We start from the raw sequence: 21,333 nt of genomic DNA, 5'->3' as shown, positions 1-21,333 counted from the left end.
GCAAGAGTACAATAGCCACACTATACTCCCAGGCAAGAGACTATAAAACACTGACCAGCTCAAAGCCAAAGATCTGCAGAAACTGACATTTACGCCGGCCCACCTGTCTCTTCAGGGGATTCAACTCTGACCCAGTCTCCCTACAACAAAGTTCACTGGTTGACAAGTCCTAGAGCTTAACAGCCTTACCTTTAGTATGAATAGACATTCAAGAATCACCAAAGAAAAGCCTTCAACAAAACAGAAAAAAAGCAGCAAGAAATTTCAACAATAAAAATAAACCTTTTAAGAAATATCTTTAGGAAGAAAAGACAAAATACTATATTCATTTAAAAACTTTATATGCACTCAGTCACCTCAGTAGTGTCCTACTCTCTGAGACCCTACAGACTATAGCCCGCCAGGCTCCTCTGTCCTTGGGATTCTTTAGGCATGAATATTGGAACAGGTGGCTATGCCCTCCTCCAGGGGCTCTTCCCAACCCAAGGGTGGAATCCTTGTTTCCTACATCTCCCCCATTGCAGGCAGATTTTTTACCCACTGAGCCACCTGGAAAGTTCCAAAGCTTTATATATATATATAGCTATTGCTATTGCTATTGCTATTGCTAAGTCACTTCAGTCGTGTCTGACTCTGTGCAACCCTATAGACGGCAGCCCACCAGGCTCCCCCATCCCTGGGATATATACATACACACACACACACACACACACACACACACACAATGCATACATATATAATACATATATAGTATATCCAAGGGCAGGGCTTCCCTGGTGGCTCAGATGGTAAAGAATCTGTCTGCAATCCCAGAGACCCAGGTTTGATCCCTGGATGGGGAAGATCTCCTGGAGAAGGAAATGGCAACCCTCTCCAGTATTCTTGCCTGGGAAATCCCATGGACAGGGGAGTCTGATGGGCTACAGTCTATGGGGTCACAGAGTCGGACACGACTAAGCAACTAACACACACATATATGTAAGTGTTTCCCTGGTGGCTCAGACATAAAAGAATCTGTCTGTAATGAGGAGACCCAGTTATGACTCTGGGTTGGAAAGATCCTCTGAAGAAGGGAATGGCTACCCACCCCAGTATTCTTGCCTGACAAATCCCATGGACAGAGGAAGCTAGCGGGTCACCGTCCATGGGGTTGTGACTGAGTGATGAACACACACAAACACATATAATATACATCCATGCATACTATATATACATAAAATACATATGTGTGTATATATATATATACACATATTCAAAAGATAAGACAAAAATATTGAATATTTAAAATATTGCTGGTAGATTAAAATATAACATTGAGGAAATTTGACTGATAACAAGGATTCCAGGAAAAAAGTGTGAAGGAAGTGAAAGGAAATTATTAAAGAAATAATACAAGCAGATGTCCCAACTGTGAAAGTTTGAGTTTCCAAATTACAATAGTCTACTAAATATCCAGTGCAATAAAGAAATAAGTTAATAGTAATAACATGATAATAATGGCTAGTGTTTACAGAGAGCGTTTGTGCCCAGCATGGTTCTAAACATCTTGAAGTATTCCTCTTATCCTCACCAAGACCCTGATGGGGGTACTAGTATTAACCTCATTTTACAGCCAACAGAGGCATAGAAAAGTTGAGTACCTTGCAAAGTAGAGAGCTAGTTAAGTGACAGACCCAGCAGTCTGGCTCTAAAATCTGGCTCCTAATCACCACACATTTTTGCCTCTCCAGAAAAAGAAAAAAAAAAAATCTTGCAAAAATCCCAATTATTCTGAAATTTTAGAACGCTAATTCTTCCAGGTCACACACCCAGGACTGGGAACAAGAATGTCATCAGAATTCTCAATAGCACTCGATGCACACCAAGTGGCAAGGGAGCGATCACTCCTGATCTCTAAGGAAAAATCCTTTCCTGTCTAGAGTTCTATAGCAGGCCCTCGGCAAGGAGAGGCGCATCAGTCATGTAAGGCTGCAGACATTCGCTCCCTGTGCACTGCTTCTCAAGAAGCTACTGGAAGACTAAAGAATGAGGAGGATGTGGTGTCCAGGCAAGGAAGAGCGGATCAGAGGAAGATCCTGGAAGGTGGTAAAGGAGACCCCGGGGTAACAGCTGTGCTACCTGGAAAGCTCCCAGACAGCACTGGAAAGAGGGCCTGGGTCTCAGAAGGGGTTATGAAAGAGGAAGAGGAGGAGGAGGAGGAACTGAGAGATCAGCTGGAGGACTGGATCGTCTCGAGAGACATTTTCCAGTCCTGGCAGCATGTTTAGGAATGAATTCACTCTTGGTACATGGAAAACAGGAAATGCAATAACAAGGCCCTTTCAGACTCAGAGAAAATAGTTGTACAATAAGTGAAAGTTAATCATAATATGATGTATGCTGCAGTGCTGAGGAATACTTATCTAGTTATACCCATGCAAGCACCAAACATTTTATTAGAACTATATTGGGTGAGTGGAGGAAGGGAATATGTATTCTTTCCTCTGCTTAATTTTTTTCATGTCATGGATCACTTTCTGGAATTCTCCAATTATTTGGCTACTTGTTGTTTTTTATTTTTTCACACCAGAATGAATGTAATTTCCTAAGGATGGGGACTTGGTCTTATCCATTGATATGTCCCCAATTATTTCCAAAATGGATGGGAGCAAGGCATGTTTAACTGAAATAAATCACCATCCTTCAGATAGAAAATCAACAGGCAATGTCTAATATTGGGAAATCTTAAAATAACAGTACAAACATATCATATCAAATAATACCAGTAGAAACCTGTAAGATACTTGAAAACAATTTCTTCTGGGGAGCAGCAATTGGGAACACAAAGGGATAAAGCAGGAGAGAGCTGTGTCCATTATAAGCTTTGTAATATTTTCTGTTCTTAAAATATTAAATATATTACTTTGATAAACAATGATTAAACCTTGAAAAGAGAGAAAATAAATGGAGAGTATAACAGTATGTATAGTAAAATTTCATTTTACATTTAAAACATTTTGTAACAGTGTTTTAGAATGCCTTACTTTACAACATTATGTAGAATGGATTGAGTGAGGTAAGACATTAGAGAAAAGAAAACTAGGAAGACTTTGGGATGGTTAAGATGAGACCCTGAACTAGGTGGATACCTCTGAAATAGGAGTAGTGACATAGTAGAACATATTTTGGAGGTATAAAAAGTATTTTAAAAGATATCCAGGAGTGACCACATATTCCATGACCATCATCTATAGTCATTCTCAACTAATTTTTCAGGACTTGGGAAATAGTGCAATGCTTATAAATTAAATACTTAAAAGAAATCAAAATTTACTCTGATTTGTAGCAACATTCCTTTCAGGACATTTTTGCAGTTCTATTGTCTGTGATAAGCAAAGTATTTACAATTGTTTGACACACAGGCTAACTTTCAAAGCATGAGATAGAATTGCAGTATCCATATTGTATGATTACTTACAGTTCCGCAAGTTTAGGACTCACTAGCTTTCAGGAGTCGGCATCCTCTGATTGTAAGAAATCATCTGCCATATTCCTGATAAAGATCTCAAGTTATTTCTCAGCCTTTTGGAATACTAAAACACCCTGTTTTTCCTACTCTATAATCATTTACATTATTCTGCCTTGTATAATTTTGAATGGTTTTCATCCCTCTTATGATGAAGTCATTTAGACCAGTTTTTATATCATAGATATGTATGTACTCAATATGGATTTTTTGAGTTGAATTGAGTAGTCGCCATTTGTAAGTGCTTATAGAAATTTAATTACTTAGTTTGCTGAAGTTCCAATACTTTGATCACCTGATGGGAAGAGCAGACTCATTAGAAAAGACCTTGATGCTGGGAAAGATTGAAGGCAAAAGGAGAAGAGGATGGCAGAGAACGAGATGGTTAGATAGCATCACCGACTCAATGGACATCAGTTTGAGCAATCTCCAGGAGATAGTGGAGGACAGAGGAGCCTGTCATGCTACAGTCCATGAGGTCACAAAGAGTAGGACATGACTTAGCAACTAAAGAAGAGGAGAGGAACTCAGTTTCCTCACTAAATAAGGAATTAAACTAGATTAATTGTTTTTACCCCCTCTTGCATGTTAGAAACATCTTGAGACTTAGAAAACTTCGATGTGCAAGTCCAAAAAAAAAATCTGGGTAATTTTTTTAATTCCCCTGTTGCTTCTAGCAGAGATTGAGAGCTCCTGAGTTCAATTACGAAAGCTGAGTTTGATTCCCGAACCTGGTTAGAAGCACTAAGAAGCACTTCTAAAAGTGCCTCCCTTCCAGCCCCAAACTCTGATTACGACCAAGGGGCACTCAGACCACTGCTGTTGATTTTTCTCATACAGTGAATTTGATTTAAGTTACAGAAGCAAAGAGCTTGCAGTGGGTGATCCACTTGGAGAAAAATGTTAAGTTTGGGCTTGTGTACAAGGAATTGGGGTTGCCCTGGTGGCTCAGTGATAAAGAATTCTCCTGCAGTGCAGAAGATGCAGGTTGGATCCCTGGGTGGGGAAGATCCCCTAGAGAAGGAAATGGCAGCCCACTCCAGTATTCTTGCCTGGAGAATCCCATGGACAGAGGAGCCTGGCAGGCTACAGTCCATAGGATCACAAAAAGTCAAACACAACTTATCAATTAAACAACAATAACAAGGAATTACAAAGCTGTAGGAAGAATGTAACTCTTTTATCTCTACCCTCCCCTATGACATGCTTCTCTGTCAATACTGGGCTTAATTCCTGCCTGGAATGGAGATTTGGGATTTGAGCCAGTTGATACCTACAAGCTAGTTCCAAACCCCTAGGGAAACACGGAATAACATTCAGTTCAGTTCAGTCGCTCAGTGTCTGACTTTTTCTTTTAATTCAATTAATTGATCAATGGCTCTGCCAGGTCTTCGTTATCGTGCATGGGCTTTCTCTAGTTGAGGCAAGTGAGGGCTACTCTCTAGTTGCGGTTTGTGGGCTACTCACTGGGGCGGCTTTTCTCGTTGCGGACTCCAGGGCATGGGCTTCAGTAGTTGTGGTGCGTGGGCTTAGTTGATCCACTGCATGTGGGGTCTTCCTGGACCACGGATCATGTCTCCTGCATTGGCAGGAGGATTCTTAACCCCTGGATCACTCAGGAAGTCCCACTATCATGTTTTATGCAACCCTTACAGCAGAAAGTGAAGAGGAACTAAAAAGCCTCTTGATGAAAGTGAAAGAGGAGAGTGAAAAAGTTGGCTTAAACCTCAACATTCAGAAAACGAAGATCATGGCTTCTGGTCCCAACATTTCATGGGAAATAGATGGGGAAACAGTGGAAACAGTGTCAGACTTTATCTTTTTGGGCTCCAAAATCACTGCAGATGATGACTGTAGCCATGAAATTAAAAGATGCTTACTCCTTGGAAGAAAAGTTATCATCCTGGATAGCATATTGAAAAGCAGAGACATTACTTTGCCAACTAAGGTCCGTCTAGTCAAGGCTATGGTTTTTCCAGTGGTCATGTATGGATGTGAGAGTTGGACTGTGAAGAAAGCTGAGCGCCGAAGAATTGATGCTTTGCTTGAACTGTGGTGTTGGAGAAGACTCCTGAGAGTCCCTTGGACTGCAAGGAGATCCAACCAATCCATTCTAAAGGAGATCAGCCCTGGGATTTCTTTGGAAGGAATGATGCTAAAGCTGAAACTCCAGTACTTTGGCCACCTCATGCGAAGAGTTGACTCATTGGAAAAGACTCTGATGCTGGGAGGGGTTAGGGGCAGGAGAAAAAGGGGACGACAGAGGATGAGATGGCTGGATGGCATCATGGACTCGATGGACGTGAGTCTGAGTGAACTCCGGGAGTTCATGATGGACAGGGAGGCCTGGCGTGCTGCAATTCATGGGGTCACAAATAGTCGGACACGGCTGAGTGACTGAACTGAACTGACTGATGCTTGCCAAAGATAAGCATTGGTCTTATTTAATGGTAAACATTGTCACAGTCTCCTCCTCATACCACATATTGTAGTATCCCTAATACTAGTTTCACTATGAGTTACTAAAGAACAATGTTTATTTAATTATACAATATAAACTCATGGAAGCTTCATGACAGTCAGATAGGCTAGGAAAGCCTGACTTGGCATATGAGCAAACTGAAATTAAAACTTGTAATAGCCAAACCATGGTCTTTCTGTCACCTGGACAGAAAGTGTTCCTTCTGTTCTAGTATATCCCACTGTCTCTCTTGTGGTAAGAGCGGAAACTTTTCCTCCTTCGAGAACGTCAGATTTGTGGGGCTTCCCTAAGGTCCAGTGGTTAAGAATATGCCTGCCTATGCAGGAGACATAGGTTCAGTCCCTGGGTCAGGAAGATTCCATGTGCCACGGGGCAGCTAAGCCCATGTGCCACAACCACTGAAGCCCGAGTGATGCGCAGCAACGAAGACCAGTGCACCTGAAATAAATTAATTATTTAATTTTAAAAATGAACATTAAAAAAAAACAAAGAAAGTCAGATTTCAAGTTCTGAATGTGCCGTTTACTTCCTGATGAACCCTTGCCCTTGAAGAAGAATGTCTGGGGTGCTAGATGTTCCAAGCAACTGAGGCAATGCAATTTGTATAATAAATTTCTATGTTACTTAGGTTTGTCTTTTTTCCACGTGAAAATCACTGCGTTTAAAAACTACAAATATCCTATAAAACTTCTTAACAGCATAACTGTGAGTTTGATTTTTATTTTATCAACATGAAGAAGTGTTTGACATGCTAGAGTCCAAGGTTTGTTTTTCCATGTTGGTGTTGTTGGTGCTTAATACCTGGTTCTTGAAAATAAAGAAGTCATTTGTGTTAGCAGTCATAACACATACACCATGCTCATCCTGTGTACAATTTGACCTTGTGGTGCTGAAAAAACAGATTTTATGTGGGAAAAAAAACAAAAGGAGACTGAAATGGTTATACAGAGGGGTCTAATTACAGGTATTTGAAGCATAAAATCATTGTTTAGAATCTCTTTGCAGAGAAAAGCTTGTCCTCTACCAGCTGTATTTTTTCTGTGCTCTTTTCTGCTTTTGTGGAAGTCAGCTTCTTTGTTACCCTTCCAGTGTTTAAATAGACTGGAGCTATATTTTGAGAGACAATTAGAAAAACTCTAGAGTGCTACCAAAGTTTGCAAAAGACGAAAGAACTGTTCTAACTAATCCTCCTAGTTTTACTTCATTTCATTTGTTTTGTTATTGGAGCATTGTTGCTTTACACTGCTATGTCAGTTTCTGCTGTAAAGTAGGTGAATTTGCCATACAGATACATATGTTTGGATTTCCTTCCCGTTTAGGTCACCACAGAGCCCAGTAGAGTTCCCTGTGCTATGGGGAAGGCTCTTATTAGTTTTCTATTTAATACAGTAGTAATTTTGCTTCATTTTAGAATGGAAGATGGAAGAAGAGAAGACCTGAATGGGGAACGATGACCCTATTTCTAGCCCCGATTCTGCCACAAATGTGATGTAAACCCCTGGACATATCACCTAACTTCCCAGAGCCTGTATCTCCTGTGTGTGAAACGAAGGCATGAGGCCAGACTTGTTCTTCCTTCCCACCTGCATAGCCCATAATGCTATGTCTCTACAGGTCTCAGGTTTCATCTTCTTTCTACACTGAACGTCTGTGAAATCTCACATTCTATGTGCATCCTCGCCTGAGACGTTTTGCTGCCACTAACACCATTTTTAAATTGTGATCCTCAAGCTTCCTTCTAACAGAATCATCTGGAATGCTTATTTAAAATGCAGAATCTTGGGAATACCCTGATGTTCCAGTGGCTAGGACTCGGCACTCCTTACTGCCAGGGCCCAGGTTCGATCCCTGGTTGAGGAACTAAGATCCTGCAAGCTGAGCAGCAAAACAAACAGACAACGAAACCAGAATCTTGAGCCTTGACCCAAGCCTCTTAAATCAAAATCTTGAGGATGGGAACAAATGTATAAGCAGAATGACCATAGTTAACAGTATTATAAAGTTCTCACCACACACAAGATACATATACACACACACGCACACACACACACAAAATGATGGTACTATGAGGTGTTAGCTACCTGATTACAGTAATCATTTTACAAGATATGTATATATGTGTGTGTGCATATATATATAATAATTTCCTTGTACGCCTTAAACTTACACAATGTTATATGTCAGTTATATATCAACAAAGCTTGGGGAAATAATAGTCCTAAAAAAGTCTGTGTAATGGGAGGAGGGATTCAGAAATGTGTCTAGTGGGCTCTGAGGAGATCCCTATTTCCTCTCAAGTTTGAGAAGGACTGTGAATCCAGGAATAAACTGTCAAAGAGGGGAGGGAAGGGTGACAGGAGAAATCGGTCATTGCTACCTAGCTTTGGATGCGGAGGAAACAGGTGGGGCGGAAAGAAGGCTGCACTCTGGGTGGTGAGGATGCCCCCTGGAGAATGCGCCTCTCTGCTCATTGCCACCTGTTCTCATGCTTGAATGGACTGAAGTCAAGCACTGGCTATGAGAACTATTATGTAAAACCACCCCACAGCTACAGCATCACCGTGGGTACACTGGGACCCTAGCTTACGTTTTCCATAATATTCAAAACCAGACGAGTAGCTTGAGGTTCCGCTTTATGAATGAAGAAATGCCCTTCCTCAAGAAGCCGAGAGAAAGCAGGTAAATGGTGACCATTTCAGATTTCTGGAGATTTTTTTTCAATGAGTGGAAATAAACCCTTTGGTGAGTCAAAATATATTCTTTTCATGCTGGGGATTTTGCTCAAATTTTCTTTATCCTGGTTTGGGGACTGTTATTCAGAATATGTAGATGAGATTATTTGTGAGAATACATGGAAAACCCATACTTGGTCAGCGTGATTTCCTACCACGGGTTGATAGTTCTTTAATGATTATTTCTGTAGGTTCTATGACAACGTCGTCTTTCTAGCACAAATACAAATACATACAAAATAGAAAAAGAAGGGAAAATTTCATCAGTCAATGTTTTAACTGCAGACAAGTTTGAGATCAAGCCTCAAAGAATCCAGCTCATCTCTTGATAAACCGGGTGTCTCACGATCGAGGACCCCTGACATGCCTAGCATTGGGTAAAGTTCAAACCTCCGTATCACTTGGGTGAAGAGTCCCTCAGAGGGAGGAGCTTCCTTGGCTTAGAGGGATCTTCCGAGAACTACAGACATGTGAGTGCCCCCAGCACAGGGTAGCATTGTATGGGAAAGCCCAGCAACCTCAAAGGACCTAAAGGAGACTCTGATGAGGAGTGGCAACAACCCAGTGAGAGCACTCTGGCTTTGCACTGGCTGAAGAGTGAATCTCTACACTTGTGGTAAGCGGGCTCCTGGGGCGAACTCGCACCCACTAAATTCAAGTGTCATCTTGGCGGAAAGGAGAATACAAGTATAGGGGAGGGAGCTTTCCTGGTGGCCCAGGGGTTAAGAATCTTCCTTGCAATGCAGGGGACTTGGGTTTGAACCCTGGTCAGGGAACTAAGATCCCACATGCCAGGGGGAAACAGCCCACATGCTGCAACTAGAGGGAAGCCTGCTCACCAAAATGAAGAGCCTGCCAGCCCCAGCGAAAGATCCCACATGCGGCAATGAAGACCTCGTGTGCAGCAACTGAGACCGGAACACAGCCACATTTTGTTGTTGTTGTTTTTTAATTAATTAATTTATTTTAATTGGAAGCTAATTACTTTACAATATTGTGGTGGTTTTTGCCATACATTCACATGAATCAGCCATGGGTGTACATGTGTCCCCCATCCTGAAGCCCCCTCCCACCTCTCTCCTCATCTCATCCCTCACTGTCATCCCAGTGCACCAGCCCTGAGCACCCTGTCTCATGCATTGAACCTGGACTGGTGATCTATTTCACATGTGGTAATATACACGTTTCAATGCTATTCTCTCAAATGATCCCACCCTCACCTTCTCCCACAGAGTCCAAAAGTTCTTTACATCTGTGTCTCTTTTGCTGTCTCGCATCTAGGGTCATCTTTCTAAATTCCATATATATGCGTTAATATACTGTATTGGTGTTTTTCTTTCTGACTTACTTCACTCTGTATAATAGGCTCCAGTTTCATCCACCTCATTAGAACAGGAACACAGCCAAATTCGTTCAGTCGCTCAGTCGTGTTCGACTCTTTGTGACCCCATGGACTGCAGCACACCAGCTTCCTTATCCTTCACTCTCTCCTGGAATTTGCTCACACTCCTGTCCATTGAGTTGGTGGTGTTATCCAACATCTCATCCTCTGTCTCCCCCTTCTCCTCCTGCCTCCAGTCTTTCCCAGCATCAGGGTCTTTTCCAATGAATTGATTTTTCATATCAGGTGGCCAAAGTATTGGAGTTTCAGCTTCAGCATCAGTCCTTCCAATGAATATTCAGGACTGATTTCCTTTAGGATGGACTGGTTGGATCTCCTTGCAGTCCAAGGGACTCTCAAGAGTCTTCTCCAGCACAACAGTTTGAAAGCATCAATTCATTGGTGCTCAGCCTTCCTTATGGTCCAAGTATTATATCCATACATGATTATTGGAAAAACCATAGCTTTGACTATATAGACTTTTGTTGGCAAAGTGATATCTCTGCTTTTTAATATACTTTCTAGGTTTGTCATAGCTTTTCTTCCAAGGAGCAAGCATCTTTTAATTTCATGGCTGCAGGCACCATTTGCAGTGATTTTGGAGCCCAAGAAAATAAAGTCTGTCCCTGTTTCCATTTTTACCTCATCTATTTGCCATGAAGTGATGGGATCGGATGCCATGATCTTCGTTTTCTGAATGTCGAGTTTTAAGCCAGCTTTTTCATTTGACTCTTTCACCTTCATCAAGAGGCTCTTTAATTCCTCTTCACTTTCTACCATAAGGGTGGTGTCATCTGCATATCTGAGGTTATTGATATTTCTCCCCGCAATCTTGATTCCAGCTTGAATCCAGCATGGCATTTTGCATGATGTCCTCTGCATATAAGTAAAATAAGCAGGGTAACAATATACAGCCTTGACATACTCCTTAAATAAATATTTTTTTAAAAGGGGAAAGGACACAGATTTCCCTTCCTTCCCCACAGCCTCCTGAACAAAGATCTCTTGTGGAGGTTTTCCCTGTCTATTCACCCTTTTCCGGTTTATTTTTCTTCATAAGTATGGATGCTTATTTTGTTTCTCACCTGTGTCCACTTTTCTATTAATAGAAGCTACTCTCCATGAAGGATGGATTCCTGTCCATATGTTCACAGCTATTGCCCCACTGCCTAGAAGAGTTTCTGGCACTTAGTAGATGCTTACTAAGTACCTGTAGAAAGAATGATTAACTCCCTACTAGACTGTGATAACCTTTTTGAGAAAAGAATCTAAAAAAGAGTGAACATATGCATAACTGAATCACTTTACATACACCTGAAGCTACACGACATTGTAAATCAACCATACTCCAATAAAATTAAAAATCCCTAACAGATTGTATCCTTCCCACATTCAGTGATACAGAATTAGTATATTTTATGCACTTTTAGCATTGTGCCCCCAAAGATGACAATAAAATATTTAGGGAGAGGGACCAAGGTGGGATGTTTACCTGACTAGTTATTTCTGGGTTTCAGGTTAGGTAATTTAGTCATTGAGGGCTTCAGCTCTGGAATCAAACTATCTTGGTTTGGATCCTAGTGCTGGTACCTGCCAGTTGTGAAATCTCCAACCAGTTGATTAACTTATTTGTGCCGCATTTCCTCCTCTGTGAAATGGGATGACAAGAGGAAGGTAGCTCTAAGTATCAGATGTATCTAAAGGGTTTGCAAGGCAGTGCTGCACACAGTAGACAAGAATAACACTTAGTGTGGCTGCTTTCCTGTAAAGGTCATGTTATCTCTTCCATCCACCATGTGTGTGAAGCCGCTCAGTCGGTCCAACTCTTTGCGACCCCATGGACTGTAACCTACCAGGCTCCTTTGTCCGTGGGATTTTCCAGGCAAGAGTACTGGAGTGGGTTGCCATTTCCTTCTCCAAGGGGATCTTCCCAACCCAGGGATCAAAGCCGGGTCTCGTGCATTGCAGGCAGACGCTTTACCGTCTGAGCCAGCAGGGAAGCCTTCCATCAACAGTGCTTTCAACTGACCATAAACACACAGTTACATTCATGTTCTTGAGTTAAATCAAAATTTATTAAAATATATAGCAGCGTGACTTTTATGAGAATCAGAAGGTACAATTTATGTGCAGAAAACAAAAAGGGAACAAGAATGCCCAAGTCGTAACTATAACAACAATGAAATAAGAACTATCATTTGTTGAATATTTTATTTTACATCTGTCTATCCACACTTCCAACTATCCAGCCATCCATCTATCTACTCATCTCTCTCTCTCTCTCTATGCTACTGTAATTGTATGGTCCTATCCAACTAACTAAGAAGTTAGTTGTTAATGGAAGTTTCTCATCTGAAACAATCAAACACCAAACACACATACAGCAATTACTTTGTGCCAGGTACCATTCTAAACACTTAGAGAACATTTCTCGTTTGTCAGTGCAGATACCCAAGCATTCACCTCTGACTTTAGAAATCCTATTTAAAAGTTTCATACTCAGAAACACACTTTCAAGGATGGTTAATCTTGATGTTATTGTCCTTATTACTTGTTCTCAGTGATTCATATAAGTGTCCTGTGACCATATGCATGCAACTTCTGCCTTCTGGAGCTCTGGCTTCCCTGGTGGCTCAGTGGTAAAGAATCTGCCTTCACTGGGTTCAATCCCTGGGTCAGGAAGATCCCCTGGAGAAGAAAATGGCTACCCACGCCAGTATTCTTGACTGGAGAATTCCTCGGACAGACGAGCCTCGTAGGCTCACAAAGAGTCAGACACGATTGAGTGACTAACAATTTCCTGCCTTCTGGAGTTAACAGCCAATGGAGTTAACAGCTATAGTATTAATTAAAGAATAGTGCACATGCCAGTGCAGCCCAACTGCTCTCGTCAAGCTATCTTTAAACTCTCCTACCTTCTGGGGCTATTTCATTGTGTATCATTTTATATCCAAGATGAAAGAAGTCCTATATATTCTCTTCAACATCTCTGAGAAATTTTTATGACTCACAGCTCACCTTAGGGTTCCTAGTTGGCTGCTTCTCCACGCCTACTTCTCTCTCACATCCCTCTCAATGTGAACAAAGCTCCATTTTCTTCGAGGGGGTCCACCTGGGTCTCATTGGAAAAGAACCTGATGCTGGGAAAGATTGAAGGCAGGGGGAGAAGGGGTTGACAGAGGATGAGATGGTGGGATGGCATCATCGACTCAATGGACATGAATTTGAGCAAACTCAGGGAGATGGTGAAGGGCAGAGAAGTTCGGTGTGCTGCAGTCCACGGGGTCACAAAGAGTCGGACATGACTGAGCTACTGAACAAACATGATCTAGTAACTCCACTCTCTTCTTCATGCCCCTGGGGCATTAATTTCACTGTTATTGGTAGCTGTTATTGATCTTCTGAGGAAGGGATGGTGTGGTGGGAGAAGATAGGGTAAAGAGAACACAATAGCTGCCATTTCAATACAGAACACAAAGCTACCTTAGTTTCAGACACCATTCTCCCTGGCACTTCTGAGCCATTTCCCACTGCTGAGAATTTCGCACTGCCTCCCTCCTGCCAGATCTTGAGTTTCCTCTCTTTCATGACCCTTCTTGCTTCTCTTTTTCCCTGTTTCTCAGGCTCTTTACTCATGTATTCACTCCTCTCTTTAAGGTTTTCCCCAGAAATACCGATAAGTTCTCCCCCTTCCCGCAGGCAAATGACAAGGGGACCGTCCTCAACCAAGATAACCATCTCATTATGATGTGTTCATAAAAAGAACCTGGGTGGGGAAGATCTCCTGGAGGAGGGCACAGCAACCCACTGATATTCTTGCCTGGAGAATCCCATGGACAGAGGAGCCTGGCGAACTGCAGTTCATGGGATCATAAAGATTTGGACATGACTGAGCAACTAACACTTACGTGACTGAGCGACTAATACTTCCATTCCACCCCCCAGATTGAAGTATGACATTACTCATGAGAGTTCCAGAAGTTCTGTGTACAAGGGGCTCTGTAGATTTAGTCTAATTGTATGGAAACGGAGAAAATCTGATTTGAAATTGTGCTTGCATAGCAAACAAACTCTTTTTGACTTAATTGCATGACAGTCAAAGTCCTGCAGAAATCAAAGTTCCACTCAAAGGGCTTAAAAGGAAGAGAATTTAATTAAGGGACTGTCTCTAGAGGTGTGGGCAGGTTAGAGAAGCTAGCAAGGATCCCTGAGACCCCCAGGACAGGGGCAGTGTGGCAGCATTTCACTCCCAGGGCTGAAGGAATAAGAAGAGGAAGTGGTGTCTCTGTGCTCATGCTGGGAAGAGTCAGGAAGAGCTGTTGTTTCAGGGATTACAGGCCCCAAAGATGTACCTTGATCTCTCCTTCCCCTTGCCCTCCAAGCTCTTGCAGATGTTTCCCTGGGGCTGAACACAACCAGAAGTCAGAAGGCAGGGGAGACTCCCTGGCGAAGGAGTCTGCAGGCCCCGAACTGGTCAGGTGGGATTGGGTGATGATGAATCACCAAAACAGATTGAGTATTTATTTGGTGTAATGTTGAAAACAGAAACTTAGCAAGGTGAAGGATGGCTGGACCACTGCTGGCCACTTCCTAGAAGGCAGAAGTAACTGGAGTCAAATTTTGTCTCACCTGCACATTGTCCCCCTCCTAATACCCAGGAGCTGTTGTGGAGACAGAGGTTAGGCCTCCCCTCCCTCCCCATTCCTGGGGAAAGTTCTGAGTTCTGGGCAGAGCACGGTGTAAGGGAAGTATTTGAGTGGTATTCCCCTTGGTCTTGTGGCCAACTCCTTTGCACCATGGATCAGCTCCAAACCCTCTGTATCATAAGAAAGAGTAAAGCAATTTTTGAAGCATAAAACCAAGCTGCCACAGCCAATCCAGAAGTCAAGTTAAGCATTGGGAGAAGTCAGACTCAATCAAGGATGTACACTTTTGAACTTTATATTCTCTTTTATTGCCTCTAAACTCAAACTCTCAACCAACCATAACAAGAGTTTACATTCCTCTTGGAAATCAGTGAGGCAAAAACAGATTACCAAAAGCTGGAGAAAAGGATGCAGTGTTGATTCTTTCCTCAGGGCTGAATACGAATTTGAGGGGATGGCTGCAGATCTTTGCAGAGAATGGAACAGCAATATCCACCCCTAAGGACTGCCAGCCAACCTGGCCCACTGCCTGCTGCTCCTTCATCTGGTTGTGTCTGCAACTGCAAAGAGAGTGATGGAAGAATTTCTGGAAGAGACTTCGTTACAACCCAACTCCCTAACTGGGTCAATGACCACTTTGACTCCAGGAGCAATCATAGTATGAGGGTATAGCTCTGACCTGCAAGTCTTCAGGGTTTACTGTGGAGTCAGGGAGTGACATGAAATGTGTAAGCACAGAATACTGGCCTCTGTAAAGTTAACTTTGACATGACCTGAGAAGTGAAAGAGAGAGGTACCCTTGGATGTATTGGCTTGGCCAAAAATTGCATTTGGATTTTTCCATGGATGGCATGGCAAAACCCAAAGGAAATTTTTGGCTAACCCAATATATGTTGCCCAAGCTCCCCTTCACATTTTTTTTTCTTTCTGTCTGGGATAGCCTGCAAAAGAGGTCCTGAGCTGAGTGCTTTAAATTATTCACCTCAAACTAAATGCGGAAGATGCATGCTTAAATATCTCTATTTCAGACTAAAATTTTTAAAAATCTCTATTTTACAGAGAGAGAAAATTTGAGGAAACCACTGATTTGCTCAAAGACATACAGCTTGTACATGGTAGAGCTGAAAACCCAGTTTTGTCTGTGTTCAGCATCTTTGCACCTAACACGATGTATGAGTGTGCCAGGGAGTTTAGAAGGAGGACAGTGAGATGGTATAAAGCATGGATAGTCAAAGCTGTTTCCAGAGTTCTGAATCTGTGATATTGTGATTGCTAAGAAATAGATATTTGGTCATTCAGATGACTGAAATGTATTTTTCATTATATTTGGTCTTCATCCATAGTTTGTGGTTTCCAGTTCCCCAAGTCCTCCATCCTAAGTGTTGAAAGTCATTAAGGTGTCTTTTGTTGTGAAAATGAGGCAACTTTTGGAAAGCACCTTAGGTCAGGGGCTGGTTGCCAGGAGAACCAACAGCATGATTAGAGGATAGGAACTTTGAGGCCCACTTCATGGAGTTTGAATCAATTGCCAGTGGCCAGTGATTTAGTCAGAACTTCCTGGGTGAGAAAGACTCCATAAAAAATCCAGGAGGACAGGGTTTAGAGAGCTTCTGGATTGGTGAACAAACACATAGCAGTGCTGGGAGAATGTGCTTCTGACAGGGCCCCGGAAGCCCGGTGCCCTATCCCTGTACTTGCTCTTTGCACTGAGCTTTCCAGGTGGCACTAGTGGTAACAAAAAGTGAAAGCCGCTCAACTGTGTCTGAATCTTTGCAACCCCACAGACTATACAGTCCATGGCCTTCTTCACGCCAGAATTCTGGAGTGGGTAGCCCTTCCCTTCTCCAGAGGATGTTCCCAACCCAGGGATCCAACCCAGGTCTTCTGCATTGCAGGCAGATTCTTTACCAGCTGAGCCACCAGGGAGGCCCAGGAATACTGGAGTGGGTAGCCTATCCCTTATCCAGTGGGTCTTCCTGGTCCAGGAATCAAACCGGGGTCTCCTGAATTGCAGGCAGATTCTTTACCAACTGAGCTCTCAGGGAAGCCCTAGTGGCTAAGAACCCACCTGCCAATACAGGAGACTTAAGAGACTCCAGTTTGATCCCTGGGTTGGGAAGATCCCCTGGAGGAGGGCATGGCAATCCACTCCAGTATTCTTGCCTGGAGAATCCCATGGACAAAGGGGCCTGGCAGGCTACAGTCCTTGGGGTCGCAAAGAGTTGGACACGACAAGCCAGGGTGGTGACCAGGAGGAGCAACCCCACGCCCAAGGAGTGGTGGCTGCCCAGGCGCAGGAGGGCCTAGAGGAGCCATCCCATGTTGAAGGTCAGGAAGGGCAGCAGGAGGAGATACCCTTCATCCAAGGTAAGGAGCAGTGGCTGTGCTTTGCTGGAGCAGCTGTGAAGAGATACCCCATTCCCAAGGTAAGAGAAACCCAAGTAAGATGGTAGGTGTTGCAAGAGGGCATCACAGGGCAGACACACTGAAACCATACTCACAGAAATCTAGTCAATCCTATCACACTAGGACCGCAGCCTTGTCTAACTCAATGAAACTAAGCCATGCCTGCAGGGCAACCCAAGACGGGTGGGTCATGGTGGAGAGGTCTGACAGAACGTGGTCCACTGGAGAAGGGAATGGCAAACCACTTCAGTATTCTTGCCTTGAGAACCCCATGAACAGTATGAAAAGACCAAATGCTAGGATACTGAAAGAGGAACTCCCCAGGTCAGTAGGTGCCCAATATGCTACTGGAGATCAGTGGAGAAATAACTCCAGAAAGAATGAAGGGATGGAGCCAAAGCAAAAACAATACCTAGCTGGATGTGACTGGTGATAGAAGCAAGGTCTGATGCTGTAAAGAGCAATATTGCATAGGAACCTGGAATGTCAGATCCATGAATCAAGGCAAATTGGAAGTGGTCAAACAGGAGGTGGCAAGACTGAACATCGACATTCTAGGAATCAGCAAACTAAAATGGACTGGAATGGGTGAATTTAACTCAGATGACCATTATATCTGCTACTGTGGGCAGGAATCCCTCAGAAGAAATGGAGTAGCCATCATGGTCAACAGAAGAGTCCAAAATGCAGTACTTGGATGCAATCTCAAAAACGACAGAATGATCTCTGTTCATTTCCAAGGCAAACCATTCAATAGCACAGTAACCCAAGTCTATGCCCCAATCAGTAATGCTGAAGAAGCTTAAGTTGAACGGTTCTATGCAGACCTACGAGACCTTTTAGAACTAACACCCAAAAAAGATGTCCTTTTCATTATAGGGGACTGGAATGCAAAAGTAGGAAGTCAAGAAACACCTGGAGTAACAGGCAAATTTGGCCTTGGAATGTGGAATGAAGCAAGGCAAAGACTAATAGAGTTTTGCCAAGATAATGCACTGGTCATAGCAAATACTCTCTTCCAACAACACAAGAGAAGACTCTACTCATGGACATCACCAGATAGTCAACACCAAAATTAGATTGATTATATTCTCTGCAGCCAAAGATGGAGAAGCTCTATACAGTCAACAAAAAAAGACCAGGAGCTGACTGTGGCTCAGACCATGAACTCCTTATTACCAAATTCAGACTTAAATTGAAGAAAGCAAGGAAAACCGCTAGACCATTCAGGTATGACGTAAATCAAATCCCTTATGATTATACAGTGGAAGTGAGAAATAGATTTAAGGGCCTAGATCTGATAGATAGAGTGCCTGATGAACTATGGAATGAGGTTCGTGACATTGTACAGGAGACAGGGATCAAGACCATTCCCATGCAAAAGAAATGCAAAAAAGCAAACTGGCTGTCTGGGGAAGTCTTACAAATAGCTGTGAAAAGAAGAGAAGCGAAAAGCCAAGGAGAAAAGGAAAGATATAAGCATCTGAATGCAGAGTTCCAAAGAACAACAAGGAGAGATAAGAAAGCCTTCTTCAGCGATCAATGCAAAGAAATAGAGGAAAAGAATAGAATGGGAAAGACTAGAGATCTCTTCAAGAAAATTAGAGATACCAAGGGAACATTTCATGCAAAGATGGGCTTGATAAAGGACAGAAATGGTATGGACCTAACAGAAGTAGAAGCTATTAAGAAGAGATTGCAAGAATACACAGAAGAACTGTACAAAAAGGATCTTCACGACCTGGATAATCACGATGGTGTGATCACCCATATAGAGCCAGACATCTTGGAATGTGAAGTCAAGTGAGCCTTAGAAAGCATCACTACAAACAAAGCTAGTGGAGGTGATGGAATTCCAGTAGAGCTATTTCAAATCCTCAAAGATGATGCTGTGAAAGTGCTGCACTCAATGTGCCAGCAAATTTGGAAAACTCAGCAGTGGCCACAGGACTGGAAAAGGTCAGTTTTCATTCCAATCCCAAAGAAAGGCAATGCCAAAGAATGCTCAAACTACCACACAATTGTACTCATCTCACACGCTAGGAAAGTAATGCTCAAAATTCTCCAAGCCAGGCTTCAGCAATACGTGAACCATGAACTCCCTGATGTTCAAGCTGGTTTTAGAAAAGGCAGAGGAACCAGAGATCAAATTGCCAACATCTGCTAGATCATGGAAAAAGCAAGAGAGTTCCAGAAAAATATCTATTTCTGCTTCATTGACTATGCCAAAGCCTTTGACTGTGTGGATCACAATAAACTGTGGAAAATTCTGAAAGAGATGGGAATACCAAACCACCTAACCTGCCTCTTGAGAAATCTGTATGCAGGCCAGGAAGCAACAGTTAGAAATGGGCATGGAACAACAGACTGGTTCCAAATAGGAAAAGGAGTACGTCAAGGCTGTATATTGTCACCCTGCTTATTTAACTTATATGCAGAATACATCATGAGAAACGCTGGACTGGAAGAAACACAAGCAGGAATCAAGATTGCTGGGAGAAATATCAGTAACCTCAGATATGCAGATGACACCACCCTTATGGCAGAAAGTGAAGAGGAACTAAAAAGCCTCTTGATGAAAGTGAAAGAGGAGAGTGAAAAAGTTGGCTTAAAGCTCAACATTCAGAAAATGAAGATCATGGCATCCGGTCCCATCACTCCATGGGAAATAGATGGAGAAACAGTGGAAACAGTGTCAGACTGTATTTTTTTGGGCTCCAAAATCACTGCAGATGGTGATTGCAGCCAAGAAATTAAAAGACGCCTGCTCCTTGGAAGAAAAGGTATGACCAACTTAGATAGCATATTGAAAAGCAGAGACATTACTTTGCCAACTAAGGTCCGTCTAGTCAAGGCTATGGTTTTTCCAGTAGTCATGTATGGATGTGAGAGTTGGACTGTGAAGAAGGCTGAGCATTGAAGAATTGATGCTTTTGAACTGTGGCGTTGGAGAAAACTCGAGAGTCCCTTGGACTGCAAGGAGATTCAACCAGTCCATTCTGAAGGAGATCAGCCCTGGGATTTCTTTGGAAGGAATGATGCTAAAGCTGAAACTCCAGTACTTTGGCCACCTCATGCGAAGAGTTGACTCATTGGAAAAGACTCTGATGCTGGGAGGGATTGAGGGCAGGAGGAAAAGGGGACGACCGAGGATGAAATGGCTGGATGGCATCACTGACTTGATGAACGCGAGTCTGAGTGAACTCCGGGAGTTAGTAATGGACAGGGAGGCTTGGCGTGCTGCGATTCATGGGGTCGCAAAGAGTCGGACACGACTGAGCAACTGAACTGAACTGAAAGTGACTTAGCACACTCCAATGCCCTCTGCATCTCTTCCACCTGGCTCTTCCTGGGTTGTATCCTTTTATAATAAACTGGTAATCTAGTAAGTAAAATGTTCCTCTGAGTTCTATGAGCCGCTCTAGCAAATTACTTGAACCTGAGGGGGGAAGTCTTAGGAACCTGTGATCTATGGCTGCTGCTGCTGCAGCTAAGTCACTTGAGTTGTGTCCGACTCTGTGTGACCCCATAGATGGCAGCCCAGCAGGCTCCGCCATCCCTGGGATTCTCCAGGCAAGGACAGTGGAGTGGGTTGCCATTTCCTTCTCCAGCACATGAAAGTGAAAAGTGAAAGTGAAGTCGCTCAGTCCTGTCGGACTCTTGGCAACCCCATGGACTGCAGCCCACCAGGCTCCTCTGTCCATGGGATTTTCCAGGCAAGAGCACTGGAGTGGGGTGCCATTGCCTTCTCCAGTGATCTATGGCTAGTCAGTCAGAAACACCAGTATCAGCCTGAGCTTGTGACTGGCATCTGTAGTGCATTTGTCTGTGTCTGAGGTTTTTCCTTTTTGGGGTGGGGGTCGTATGGAGGTTGGGCAAGTCTGGTAGGACAGAACTCTTGCCCTGTGGAATCTGATGCTGTCTCCAGGTAAATAGATACTAGAATTGTGCTGAATTCTCAGCCCACCAACTGGTATATAAGAATTACCTGGTGTTGTGTTGGAAGTCTCCCAGCCCCTCCCCTTGGAATTGGGTCCAGGATCCCCAAAAGAGAACTATATACAAGGACAAATTTGATTAGCCACATCTCTCAGTTGGAAGTGACAGAAACCCAATTGAATTTCTAGCTTAAGCCGGGGGTGGGGGTGGGGGGAGGGGGTGGGGATGGGGGAGTGGGGGGA

General features: G+C 43.1%; 1 long non-coding RNA gene across 2 annotated transcripts in view; it reads left to right on the top strand.

Moving 5' to 3' along the window:
• The window catches only part of LOC138445214 (uncharacterized), an 86,869-nt gene extending 78,129 nt beyond the window's left edge, over nt 1-8,740 (top strand). For both annotated transcript variants that reach the window (XR_011258756.1, XR_011258755.1), the window contains one exon: nt 7,399-8,740. This is a non-coding gene — a long non-coding RNA (uncharacterized lncRNA). The remainder of the gene's footprint in view (nt 1-7,398) is intronic.
• Nucleotides 8,741-21,333: the final 12,593 nt, after the last annotated feature.

The sequence above is a fragment of the Ovis canadensis genome, chromosome 8 (genome assembly GCF_042477335.2).
Source record: "Ovis canadensis isolate MfBH-ARS-UI-01 breed Bighorn chromosome 8, ARS-UI_OviCan_v2, whole genome shotgun sequence".
NCBI lineage: Eukaryota > Metazoa > Chordata > Mammalia > Artiodactyla > Bovidae > Ovis > Ovis canadensis.
The sequence above is the reverse complement of the archived record's forward strand: the minus strand, read 5'-3'. Positions and strand labels throughout refer to the sequence as shown.